The sequence below is a fragment of the Sabethes cyaneus genome, chromosome 1, assembly GCF_943734655.1.
Source record: "Sabethes cyaneus chromosome 1, idSabCyanKW18_F2, whole genome shotgun sequence".
Classification (NCBI taxonomy): Eukaryota; Metazoa; Arthropoda; class Insecta; order Diptera; family Culicidae; genus Sabethes; species Sabethes cyaneus.
The window spans coordinates 120186803-120200462 of record NC_071353.1 but is presented as its reverse complement, the minus strand read 5'-3'; positions in this window follow the sequence as shown (position 1 = coordinate 120200462).

Sequence of the window (13660 nt, the reverse complement as noted above, 5' to 3'; positions counted from 1 at the left end):
GTTGTAGGTTTTTTCAACACATTGCATTCTACACTGTCCAAAATTCGCAGAGCCTACAGATTGCTACAGAGGTGCACAAAGATTCTGAGTAGAACTAAGGCCGTTCGAAGTCAGCTCACTTGATTTGGCTTGGCGAAGCATGGATTAATACTCAGGCCCTCTTGACGATGCAAGTCACACTTGCAGGTGTGTACTGGGCAGAGGAACGTGAAGGGTCCTCGCCAGGGAGAGTTATAATTGAAGAAAGGCTTAATAGTGACTCGAGGAACACTATAGGGAGTTAGCTCCAGTGGGCAGAAGCACGCATAAAATCCGCTCGCTCAACAGTGATCATAGCTTAGAAATGCGGTGCGATATACAGCAAACACTGGGAGGTGCCATGATTCGGTTCTTTTTTGAAGAAAACTTGTTCGAGCATATCAAATGTCATGTTCCATTAGGTTGAAGCAACCTGTTTCAATTTCAGCTTCACCAAAAGGTAAAATCCCTTGAGATTACCTCGCCGCTCAACAAAACTCCTATCATTTTGAAGATGTCCACCCATCGCTTAATGGATAAAATTTCTTCATATAATACTGGCAACACTGGTCTACCTAGGCTGGATCACGCTAGGGCTCATACTGCACCTTTTCGAATCTTCATAGAATCGGGTCGAATGGCGAATGTTAAGTGATTTTAGCATGGGTTTCTTCTCAGGCCCCTCCAGATCTTTGCTTTATATTTATATGTTGAATTCCGCATCTACCAACAATGCAGTCTCAAATTATAGCATGTTCTACTATCTAGAAGCCATTCGAAAATTGATAACAGAAAAACACATCACACATACATGCGCTTCCTTTGTGCTTATCTCCGTTTCACTGACGATGAAGCCTTTAGTCGGAGCTAGTTGTAAAAATGGTACTGGTTTGAGGAGCATAATGAAGTCACTTGCCCAATGCCAAATTACAACCAGTGTCCGCACTTCCTGCCTCTAGAGAGCAACATTGGTTGAAATGTAGTAAAAAGCATGCAAGGAAAAAATCGGGCGAAGCACTGATTCTCAAGCACGAATAATAAGCAGTTCGCTTACTCGATAGCAATACTGCAAAAAGAACGAAGTGCGGAATACAGAAAAACACCTGGACGGTGTCACGACCGATGCGGTGAATAAAATAAACCGGTGAGAAAAAGTTGGATGCTTGCTTTTCGAGTGCCCTTTTTATTATTCCGGTCCGGATAAGATAAAAGGCATTGTAACATGAATGTAATAGCAGCCTCTTTTTTTGTGAACTAATATCTGAATATGGAATATTTGTAGCATCCGTGGGACTATCGAGAGCTAAACGGAACTGCGATAGAATGAGAAATGGCACATCTTTTGCTCCCATTTTTCTGCTTTATTATAGACTTCTTCTTTAGTGCAGGGTGTAAATTTCCCAAAAAAAAAGAGTAAAAGTATATACAACAATTGAAACTGTGTTAGTTGTTTCAAGTTACGACGGTTTGAAGTCAAATAATATTAGCTCATTTTGATTGGATCAGCTTCGTCGTCGTCTTCGTCACCAGCCTAGAGCTACGGTGGCTCGTGCAGTTTCCAGCAGTCGTCTCTATTCAATTCAATTTTGGACTACTGGATGAGCCATCTTGCACGTTAAGCCCCTCGGTTCCTGGTGCCTACCGGTATTCACCAACGGTACAACGGGAATCTCTCCAATCAATGTCACGGCTTTAGGTTCATAAAGAACTACCGGTCTGATAAGGATTTTGTACATTGTCAGCTTCGTACGGCGCCGTATGCTTCTTGATCGTAACGTTTTGTGAACGACAAAGTAGGTCCGATTTCCCGATTGAAGGCACCGCTGGATCTCCTTGTTGAAGTCCGCGGTCACCAGCGATCCCAAATACACGAATTCATCTACCACTTCTAGTTCGTCGCCGTCAACGATTACCGAACGTGGGAGGTACGCGTTTGTTTCCTTTAACCCTGTTCCTTTTATGTATTTTTCTGCGACGCATTTATTTATAGATTACCTCTACCGTCGCAAAGTTCCTGATTATGATATCAAAGTCATCTGCGAAGCCTAGGAGTTGACTTACTCTCTACACTAGTGATGGCCAAACTGTGACCCTTTGAAGGGCTCCGTGCAACCCGTACGCTAATCTGAGGGTTGAGACTTTTAATAGCTGAGAGGATACCTGGTTAATTTGTGCTACCTCGAGCATGTTAGGGAGCTGAATGCTGTAATTTAACCCGCACCATGGCTACCCCATGGCAACCAGTGCTCTACACAATAATTTAAGCAGTTGCATCACTAATGGATGACTTTTGTGCATCAGCACGGAATGGTTGTTCGTTGACAGCTCTTTAGTCTGCAACAGGTCCAACCAGATCGATCCATTTTACCGACGCGGAGGCACTCTCTTCGACGCGTTTCTGTCGGGACTTTATTGAGAACCATTTACAGTTACAGTTCTTCGATCGGTTCTCGATCTCGTTCTTCCTGTTGACGCTTCTTTGTGTGGAAGATCGGGTTTTCTCGTACCGTTCCTGTATGGACTATTGCTCGTTAGTTTTCGTACGATGCTGCATTCTTCTTCTCCAGTAACTGCTTACATTTGCTATCAAACTAGTCATTGCTTCGATTCGGAGCCGTCGTACTTAGTACCACTACAGCAATGCTACCTATGGATGTTGGAATGTCCATACAGCAGTAAAACTGGATAGCTAGCTAGATAGTAACTAGCTACACTTCCTCTTTCTTCTAAATTTTTGCGTAATGTCGAGTACACGTAACAGGATTTTCAGTTTGCTGTAAGCCGACTGTTTCAGTCTTATTCAATTGCTCAAACCTTTCCCGAACACGAATCATGCTTTGCAGCAAGTCCGTTTTTGTATTCCACCAACATTGTTTAATCGGCCTTAGCTGCAGGGTACTGGCCGGATTCCCCTTTTAGGGAATCACAGAGACGCCATTATTTTTCTGCCAATCCGCATTCTGGTCAAATTGAAATAGTGAAAAATTCTCGCACTTCTAAAATCAGATAAAAAAGGTAATCCTCCCCCCCATGCTAGCATTTCTGTTGATGAATTGAGTGGCCAGAGAGATGGTGTGGCTGTCAAACTCCATGCATCCATCCATATGTCCCACTCATTGGCTTTGGTACTTTTGGTTCTGGTACGTACCTACTGGTTGATTCACCAGTTCAACACAACCTTTCAACTACATTTTAACTATTGTTAGCTGTTATCTTCGATATGTAGTTGAATCAGATACTCTAGAATCCGCATCCGTCATACAACCCCCATTATCAATTCGAAGGATTCCCGAATGATGTGTGCTCTGAAAAGGGCCATTTTGAATATCTTTAAAAAAGGCCTTGAAAAGGACGGTTTTAGTTACACTGTTACTGACGGACGAGGGGATGATATCCACTTGCACCACAAACGATCGGCAAATATTTGCGAATGTTTGTGGCCTGTTTGACGGTTCATGTCTCGTCTATCAAAATGGTCATCGAACTAAATTGAGTCTTAACGGCAACGCGTTTCGAAACATGGGTCGAAAATCTGCTATTAATCATGTACACATTACTTCACACGAAGTAGTACGTAAGGCCATTTTTTGTAAAATGGCTCAAAGAGTAGTTTTTACTGAGCGCAGCAAACGCTCCCAACATCCTCCAAAATGCGTTGTTCGTTGCGGGGGAATAAACTTTCATTCAACACCTCTGATGCTTATTCAGCTCTTTGCCAGTTCTTTGGAAGTTGGTGCCAATGTCCGCCAAGATTCTCGACGGTAAGCCACGAATCTACCAGCGGCTGCTAGTGCCAAGTAACGGAACGACCATTAAATGTATGGTTACTGCAAGGAAGTTTTCCAAATGCTTTTCGCAACAGTATACAGAGTAAAGCTGTTTTAAAGCTATCTCTGTAATCTTTTTCGTTCGAGAAAGCAGAGTAGTCCTTTGACGATCTCGTTGGATTCTGTAAGAAGTGTCTTCATATTTTGAACAGTTTACCTCTTTTGGCAATATCACGAACAAAATACGCAATTTTTTGGAAACCAACCAATGCCAGCGAAGTTTTGAAAGTTTTGAACTCATTTTGACATTTACGGGTGTGTTGCCAAAGCAAGCATTTAACGACACATTAAAATTGAATTCATAATTTTTCGTGATTGTGATTTGGTTTGATAAATTCAAATCAATTCGATTCCACCGGAAGCAGTCTAATCATGAATCGCAAACAAAAAACGGAAACTGATCGGTGTTCCAAAGTTACACACGAAGAAATAGAGAATGCCGGAACCGGAATGCGTTTGGAGCAGATCCAGAGCAGCTCTATTAGCAGACAATAGCGCAAACAATCGTAATCCCACGTGAGTATTACTGCACACACACACCGTGGTGGCCACAAACTGACACTGACACAATCCTAAGCCCTCACATTGTGCGCGATTAATCATCGATAGAAGAGAATTTATTTTTCGCTTGGATTAGAAAGGCAAATAACTCATTAGATTAGACAACAAAATATGTTAGATAGCCGGTGAAAAATCGTAGATGAATATAAAATTTGAAAATAAAACAAACCTTATTGGCTCTTTCTAGCGTAAATGGCATCTTTCGCGGTGCATCCTATTGATAAGCAGCAAAACAAACCAACCAGCTTCAAATCGTTCGCGTTAGGTTGAGACCGAGAGAGACGGAGCAATCTGTAGCAAGCTAGCCAGTTCCTTTTACATCCGTTTCCTGAAGTAGTTTTGTAATCGTAACCGGAGGAGAACCAGAAAATGCTAGTTTTTTCCTCTAAATCTTCCAACACACTTTTCACCCACTCACCCCCAACAACAAGAAAGCACACGTCCCGACAGCAAAGCCGGTCGTTAATCGGATTGTCCAATTGTCCGATAAGTTCTCTGTTTGATTTCACCATTATCTAGACTAAAATCCGAATGGGGACAAAAACGATCTGCGAGGAGGAAAAAAAAGGTAGGAAAGTGAATTTTAATTAACGATAAAATTATCCAGAACCATGATTCTTATGACTAAAATGTATAAATTAACTTTACAGCAAAAAGAAAAAAAATAAAGTAAATACGACGCAAAGATAATGCACTCTTACCTAGTAACTGAAGAGAAAACTGACTTTGTAGCAGCTAGGCGCGGCGTGACAGTTTAACGCTCTTGCATTGAGTTTAGTCCATATTTCTATGCGAAAAAGCCAGCGGAAGGGGGAGCGTGCAGCATCTTTGATTTCCTATTAAAAAATGAAGAAGAAAAAAAAATGAATACTAAATCCATACGCTTTAAAAACTACATAGCAGAATCGCAAACGCGTTAGCAGCAAGAAGATAAGAAAAAACTATCACTAGTAGTACGGATTGTAATTCTGCCAAAGATCAAATCATCACGAATCTATCCAACGCTGTTATAGTAGTAGAAGAAGAAGAGATTAGACTTTCTACTTTTAGTTGAGCGCGAGCGAATGCTGGAACGGAAGGAGACCGAACAGGGAAAGTATTAGCAAAAAATAAAGCAACAATACTCGCACATCTTAACGAAACGGAAGATAGGAGGTAAAAAGTTCAATTTATCGGAAGATCTTATCCTTTATAAAAAAAATCACAGTGACTACTAACTTACATTAGACTTTTTCCCAATTCGTAAACATAAACCTATCACTTTAACGCTGATACATTTTTGCCAGAAACAAACAAACAAAAAATAACCACACACACACAGAGTCTCACACAACCATTACGGAAGCGGCACTTCCAGAACGATTAGAGCAGTGCTAAACGAAGCTAAAGCATGGTGAAAAGCAAAAAAACAAAAATTTTCTTTTTGTATTCATCAGATCAAACAGCAGAAGCAGAAGATAAAAAACAAGAAAAACAATACTGAGCTACTGTAGTATTAAAAGGAAACCAAAAAAAAAATAACTTATAAGAAGGAAACAACAACAACAACAAAAACCAACACTGTAAATAGGCAAATCTTTTCGCGGAAAATCCACGGAAAGGGTAGGAAACTTTAAAAATGGCAAATATGTAAAATTATTAACACAAGATGAAAATAATACCAAAGAATCATTAAGAAAACAAAAAAAGGATATATTTTTTTATAAGACAAGTAATTAATTGATTGAGAAATTAAACAAAAAATGAAACATGAAATTCGGCGTATAAAGTTTTTTACCCGCTTTATCCAAAATTTGAGAACATAAGAGAAAGAAAAAAAAAATATGCTGAGATAACATCGTTCTCTTTGAGAGAATTTGTATAGTAAAACGGTTTTATTAAATCATATAATGTGATAGTTAATTATGTATTTTTTAGAACAGACAGAGAGAAGAATGATATCCTCTTCCAGAAGAAACCTACTTAACAAAAGAACAAAAAAAAACAGTGAAGTAACGCAGAATCGCAAATGCAAAGCTAGGTAGTTTGAGATAAGTGGTTTATAATTATTCCACCCCGTTTTTTCTTTGTGTCCGATCCACACCCGAAGTAAATACATATATAGGTTAGGAGGCAGTCGAACGAACCTAAATTTTTATCGTTTACTTTCTGTCAATTGCTGTAAAATTAGATCTTGTCCGCGCTTATTCAGGATGCTGTTTGTTTCCCTTCGAGAATGTCACTTGATGTATAAAATACAAAACTGAAATTACAAAAAAAAACTTAAACAAAAAAGTAAAACACTCTTACTCTCTGGTAGCATTGTCCATCTATAGCTGGCCCTATAGTGAATTGTGTAATGTGAATATTTCCAACCTGAAGCAGACAAAGCAAAAACCCGAACAAAAAAAACAAACCGCTAGAACAGTAAAACAGTTTACACACATCTCACGGCTTATGTTTTTTCAACCAAGAATTAATAAAGTAAAGCTAACGGAAAATCAACTCAAACACACACTGACACATATTTTTCGAATCTCTGCAAAACCCAGCAAGCGTACACTCACAAAACAAACAAGCTAACTGCTGGCGAAACCATTACACAAGCAAACAAAAAAAAACAAAACAAAACAGTTTAAGCAAACACAAACCTATTCATGCAGACAGATAACAAAAACATCGCGGTAAGTTTAAAACTTCTTTTGATAAAATATATTTAAAAAAATCGAAAAAAGTATTACAGACGGTTGCGAAAGATTCAAGAAAATATGAAAAAATATTGCTCCTGCCATACATTTTTATAAAAAAAAAGTAAAATAAAAGTAAGATTTAAAACAGAATAGTCATACCGCTAAATGTGACATAAGTTAAAGACAGTTTAGTTAAAAGAAACAATAATATTAAAATTCTAAATGAACAGCAAAACTAGACGTTGAAAGCAAGAGGAAAATCAACCACGAACAGGAGGCGTTGGAGATATAACCGACGAAAACTTTTACAGTAAATCAGAAATACGGAAAATACGAAGCAAACTAAACTAAAAATAGAGGAGGTTTTTTTCAGCCATTTGAGAGAAAATCGTAAAACACCACATAGTCAAGGTAAAAGAAAAATCAAAACATAGTTGAAGAAGGTTGCCAAAGAGAACACACAAATAAACAAAAAAAACATTTGCGAAGCGTTTAGTAGTAGAGATGAATCAGAGGGAAGCAAAAAACAAACTATGGCTTTGTGATCACACACACACACACCTACCTATCAAATGGGCGAGTTTTCCAGTTTCATCTCTCGCAAATGATAAAGGTTGCACTTTTTTAACGCGAAGTTCCACTCATTGCATTGGGGTTGTAGTTAACTCCTCCCCCCTTTCACAAGACACTTTGCAGCACACTCTCTTCATCGTCCATTGCGGATTCGCTTTTCCTCGCCTCGGTTCAACACACAGGGAAGTGCGTCGGGTAGCTCGGAGACACGCCGCGCTCTTGCACCTAGAACGTACGGAAAAAATGAGAAAAATTAAATTAAAAACGGTCGCCCTCTCTAGCGAACGCATGGCTTACTGCGTCGCGAGGGAAGCAAATCTAAATCAACACCCGCGTTTTCCACTGTAAATACTACCTTTCTTTCCCCCCAGTAACCTCTTGGGCTCTCGAATTAGATTTAAAAAAATACTTTTCGAAATTACATCGAGAAATGTTCTTTTCTTAAATTGTCTTGCAGCAGAAAGCTGGATGGAAACTGAATAGAACAAGAAGGACAATAGCAAAACAAATTCATAATCTAAAGAAGAATAGTAAAAAATAATCTTTTCTCCTCTTCGACCTACAACAAAACAAACAAAAGCATCACGCCGCTGAAGTCGCAAAGATTTCCTCTCATTTTCAAACTTAAGAAGCGCATCAATTGCATTCTGAAAACAAGAAAAAAAACGGATTCCAGCTCATCGTTCAAACGCTGTTCTATACCATTCTGAATTTTACCAAAACTGCATACGTTTTACCAAAAAAAAATACCAAAGTTTGCGACAATAAGATTGGGTTGTTTTTTAAAATTCCACTATTCTTTCTAAAACCTTGTTTCAAACACAGAAAAATGACCGAAATCTGTATCCAACCGTAGTCAAACAAAGCTTAGACCCTGAACAATGGGCTGGATCCGAAACTCAAACGGAGCAAAACACTATTTTTAATAGAAATGGCTTTAATGACACTCACACCCACACACTGACACATACGCTGTCATACTAGAACGATCACGCGAACACGCCACAATGCAAACATTTATTCATCTACATACATACATAGATACATACATACGGTCCACTTGGCCTTTTCGTCGCAAGTCCCTCCAAATTAATTCAGCATATTATCGGAAAAACTACTAAACAGAGCAAAACATACAATAAATATACTACGAAACGCAACCAAAAAGTTAAGCAAACAAACAAAAATGCCATAGACAGAAAAAAAAACTTTACTGAACCAAAGACATTTAGATCTATGCCACGAGAAAAAAAAAACAGAATGCTGTATAGCGATTGAGAATTACAACAATAATCACGTGTACTGCTACAAAATCCGAGAACCATGTCTATTGGAGCAACAACAAAGAAACAAAAAATGGCGAGCTGCACAGGATCCGATCACAGACAGCTCGGGCACGCAAATGACCTTACACGCTCACACACTTGAAACAAAAACAACCAAAATACCAAGTGCAGAAGAAGGGAACGCTTATTGTACAACATAACTACAGAAACAAAAAAAAACGAAAAATCGCAACTAAATGAATTTAGGGAAACAAAAGAAATTAACAAAAAAGTATAGCACACACACACGTTCATCGGCGCGAAACAACTCACTCACCAACACGATAGGAAAGCAAAAAAAAAGAAAATCAACCCGCAATCGGTATCTCACGATAAAACAGAGCAAAAACATAAACCGGTGGAGTGAAACCCAAAACAAAAAAAATTCCGTTTTCAAATAACGAAAGAATGCAGAAATGCACACGGAAAGAACCGGAAGAAAGTTTTGCGAAATCGAAGACTAACAAGAAAATAACAAAAGTGCAGATAACAATATGGATACAGAAAGAAAGTAAGAAATGGAGGGAGAGAAAGAGAGAGCACGACACGCACTGGGCGTGTGTTGATAGCAGGAGTGCGCAAAACGAACACAAAAAAAACACGGAAAGGATAGAAGAACAAGTATGCGTGAAGTCACACAACAAATACTCAATCGCCTAGCGGGAAACGAAAGCGTCGGAAAAAAATGAAGAAGAGGAAAGAAAGTAATATAGAGTAATCACAAGTTTAATGATAAATTAAATAAATTATTATTATGATTATTATTATTATTATATTACCAAAAACCAAAATAAATTATTTCAAAAAGAAATTAAAAGAACATATGAAAAGTAAAACAAAAAGGAAAGTACGCTAAATGCAGAGAAAAAAATGAAAACAAAAAAAAACCTAAAAAATAAAGACGTTGTTAAGATTATGAAATGTTTTATAACCGTTATAAAAAAAAATCGCTGCGAAAAATAAATCAATCCAAACACATTCCTCCTGTAAAAAATTAATCGCCTGCCTGCCAGCTGTGTTTTATTTTTCACTCTATTTTGGTTCTGATTTTTGATTTGTTTTTTGGATGTTTCGACGGGCGGTGGTGGCATTGCCGACCATTGTCGTCCATTTGTCTGTTCCGCGCGCGGAAGTGTTTCCCTCACTGATGGTGAGTGCGCTGCTGCAATTTGACCAATAGGAATTGATCGGGTAAGTAAAGTTGCGCTCACGTGAGAGCAAGAGTGGAAGTGGAATGAATGATTTATATGCTGATGTTTGAGTTGACAATTAAAATTAAAAAATGTTTGGCACCTGTTGACAAACCATTATATATTAACCCCTCGAAAAATTCACTAAAAAGACCGTACCCTTTTTTATCTTTCAATATTTTCTGACCAAGCCTGGGAACTTTCCCGAAAATCTTTTCTATTTTAATAATTCCTACGGATCATGGCCGTATTTGTCTCAAGTCGGCAAGAGCCCTTTGACATTCTGTAGCCCATTGGATGATTGTGTTCTTTTTAAACAGTTGGTTCAAAGGTGTCCTAGTTATGTAGGAAAAATTGCATTTTTCTAAATTTAATTTTAAGTCGTAATTTGTATGGCGATCAAAAACTGCTGTTAAGTTTATAAATGGTCCTAAAAATAAAAAATAAGAAAACTTATCCAATTTAATTCTACTATGTGTATAGAATTCAATTGGAGTTAAATAGTAGAATTAAATTGTATAAGTTTTCTTATTTTTTATTTTTAGTTTTCGTATTCTACTAAGACGCTCCAAAAACTTCAGTTATAAATGGTGTCTTACTGAGCATCCTATTAGCTATTTCGTCGATCAAATGGAATTATAGAACTTGAAACCAGACATAAAATCAATGATACTAAAATATTTGGCTCTAACGAGTTGATCCAAAATACTATCAATTTCCGGTAAAGGAAATTTGTCAGACAGAAACTTTTTCTTAAGTAGGCGAAAATAATTAATTTTTCTCGTTCATTCTCTGCATACTTGGGGATTTGCTGGGAAGCTGGAGCAAAACAGGTACCAATCAGGGATGACTTTATTTATGATTTTATAGTTACCCTGATCAGCGACGCAAACCACATCTCCCTAGGCTTTAATAGGTCCTTTCCACCCCCTTAAGTGCTACATGAAAACTTATTTTATAAAAAGTTGTAATTTAACTAGTTCTGAGATGTCACAGAGTTTCAGTATCAAGGAGCGAAGAAAACTTTAGAATTTCGTACTTTGAAATCTGAAAAGGGGTACCCTGTCGAACACAAAACGGTTAAACGCTCTTTCTTGTGAACCGGTGCATTTGAACGGCTCGTGAACGTTCGCTTATCTCTAGTAGGGAATGCCGCCGAGATCCTTGACGTCCTCCAGTAGCCGTTCGTGTTGTTGGTGTTGATTTAGCCCTAGAACCAAAAGGCGGATTTCAGGATACTGTATTTACTTTCTATTATCGCCCGCTTAATCTTACAACTAGATATAGAAATCGTGTAAAATCTCCTCTAACTTTTGTAGAACCATCGTGAATATGGACATATTCAAAAAACTTAACCTTTAGCTTGTTTATCCAAATAATTTGTAGGATGAGTCAAATTTTTTTAATAGAATCAATTGTCTGTGGGCTCTACAGCCTGAAAAACTCGAAAAATGAGTGTACGAGTTTAGTTAATGGTTCTAGAACTAAACAGAAATGGAAATTCAAACAATGGATTTTCCAAAAATCGGCCAAAACTTGAAATTTTGGGGGTCTACATCTTTCTAGTTAAATGTGTTTTTATGACGTACCAGGTGCGACTAAGTATATTAAAAAAAAATTTTGTCACCCTGTGTAGTATAATTATTTTATGGAAACATCATTAATTTGATATGAAGATCTGACAATCCAGCCGAGGAACCAATGCTTCTAGCTAAAGATTATGGATCAATTTATGGACAATACCGGTAATGTACACGTACATTGCCCATAAATGGAACCATAATCCATTGATCCATCCATAATTGATGGGTACAACCTCCTAGTTGGCCTCGAGGTATGAGTATAAGCCAGTCGTGGTATGATCGAATCTCGGCTGGGAGAGTCTGTTAATCAATGGGATCGTAGCATTTGTTTCGTACTCTAACAGCTGACTGCGAAGTCTGTCGTATAAAAACAAAAGGTCACGTTTCAATAACGGACTGTAGCACCTGGGCTTTGCTTTGCTTTATGGGTAATGTTTACTGGTTGTTGCAAATTCCAAGTGCCAACTGCCTTTTCGGAGCAACTATTCATCAGTTATACAGCATCACCCCGAAACGCCATCTATTTCATTCGTACACACTTAACAAAAAGGACCGAATTCGGTAAAATTTTACTGAAATCTAAACAGCTGAACGTTCGGTATAAATTTTGATGGTGCCAATCGACGTTTACAGATCATTAGTAATGTTTGGTGCAATAAAAAATTTTACCGAACGTTCAGCTGTTTAGATTTCGGTAAATTTTACCGAATCGTTTAAGTGTGTATATACCGGCCATTTGCTGCGGTCTGTGCCCCGGAAAATGCCTCCGCTGAAATCAAATTGGAAAGATATTAAACGAATTGCTGACGGCTTCTGAAGTTTTCTGGGATGGTGCAGAGTCCATTGCCGCGATTACAAATCTTCATAAGATATCAATTGATGTAAATCAAGATAACGTTAAGATCGAATTTAGCCCTACCAGATCAGAACATGAAGCTTGGCCGGTTTATTGCATTTTCGATCATAGCGTGCATAACGATGTTCGCACTCACTACGACAGTGTTTTACGCGTTTGTGTCAAAAAATTGCCCGATTTTTTCATTAAGAGATTTCATGTAGATAGTTTTATTACACGATGTTCAGATCTTGATAACCAGAGTAACAATTGGAAATGGCAATCCAACAATATTGACAGCGCTTTATCATCAGATTACCAGAAATCAACTAACTGAGGACGAGTTAAGGTTTTACTGTGGTTTGATAGTAAATGAACTAGCGAGTCAATCAAGTCTGTTATAGATACGACTGAGCCTTTGAAAAGGCGCTGTAGTAAACCACGCCAAAAAATACATGACTCCGTGGCATAGGTTTTGATGAAGCCCGATTTATGCGTAAATACAAAGGAATGCCATAGGACCAACAGATCGTTCAAATGGTTTAGGCCTGGCAAGAGCTTAACGGACTGAGATGCGGCTCCGAGGAGAAAGAGATCGAAGGATTCGTTCGGGATCTTCATAAGTACCCGGTCGGTGAGAGAATAAATCGGACCTTCGGTTATCTCAAGCGTTATTTATTTATTTATTTATTTATTTATTGACATATGTAACGTAAGGCAAAGCCTTTTGAAGCGTTACAAGAGGAAAATAACGACTAGCAAAACGAAGTCTATCGGTTTGAATGATTGTCCTTTAGTAGATGACGGGTAGTATACTAGATCACAGATTCCTATCTGAGCCTGAAAATACTCTTGCTGAAGTGAAATCAATTGTCGACCGAATGAAAAATGGAAAAGCGCCAAGGGTTGATGGTTAAATAGCGAATTTTCAAAAATAGCGACGAACAAACAATCCTAGAGCTGCACTACTTGATATGTAGGAACAGAACGAGCTACCGGAAGAATGGAAATAGGTGATAGTCGTTCCGTTTCCCTCCAAGTGGAGGATCCTAGAACAGTAAACGAATATCGACGGGTTT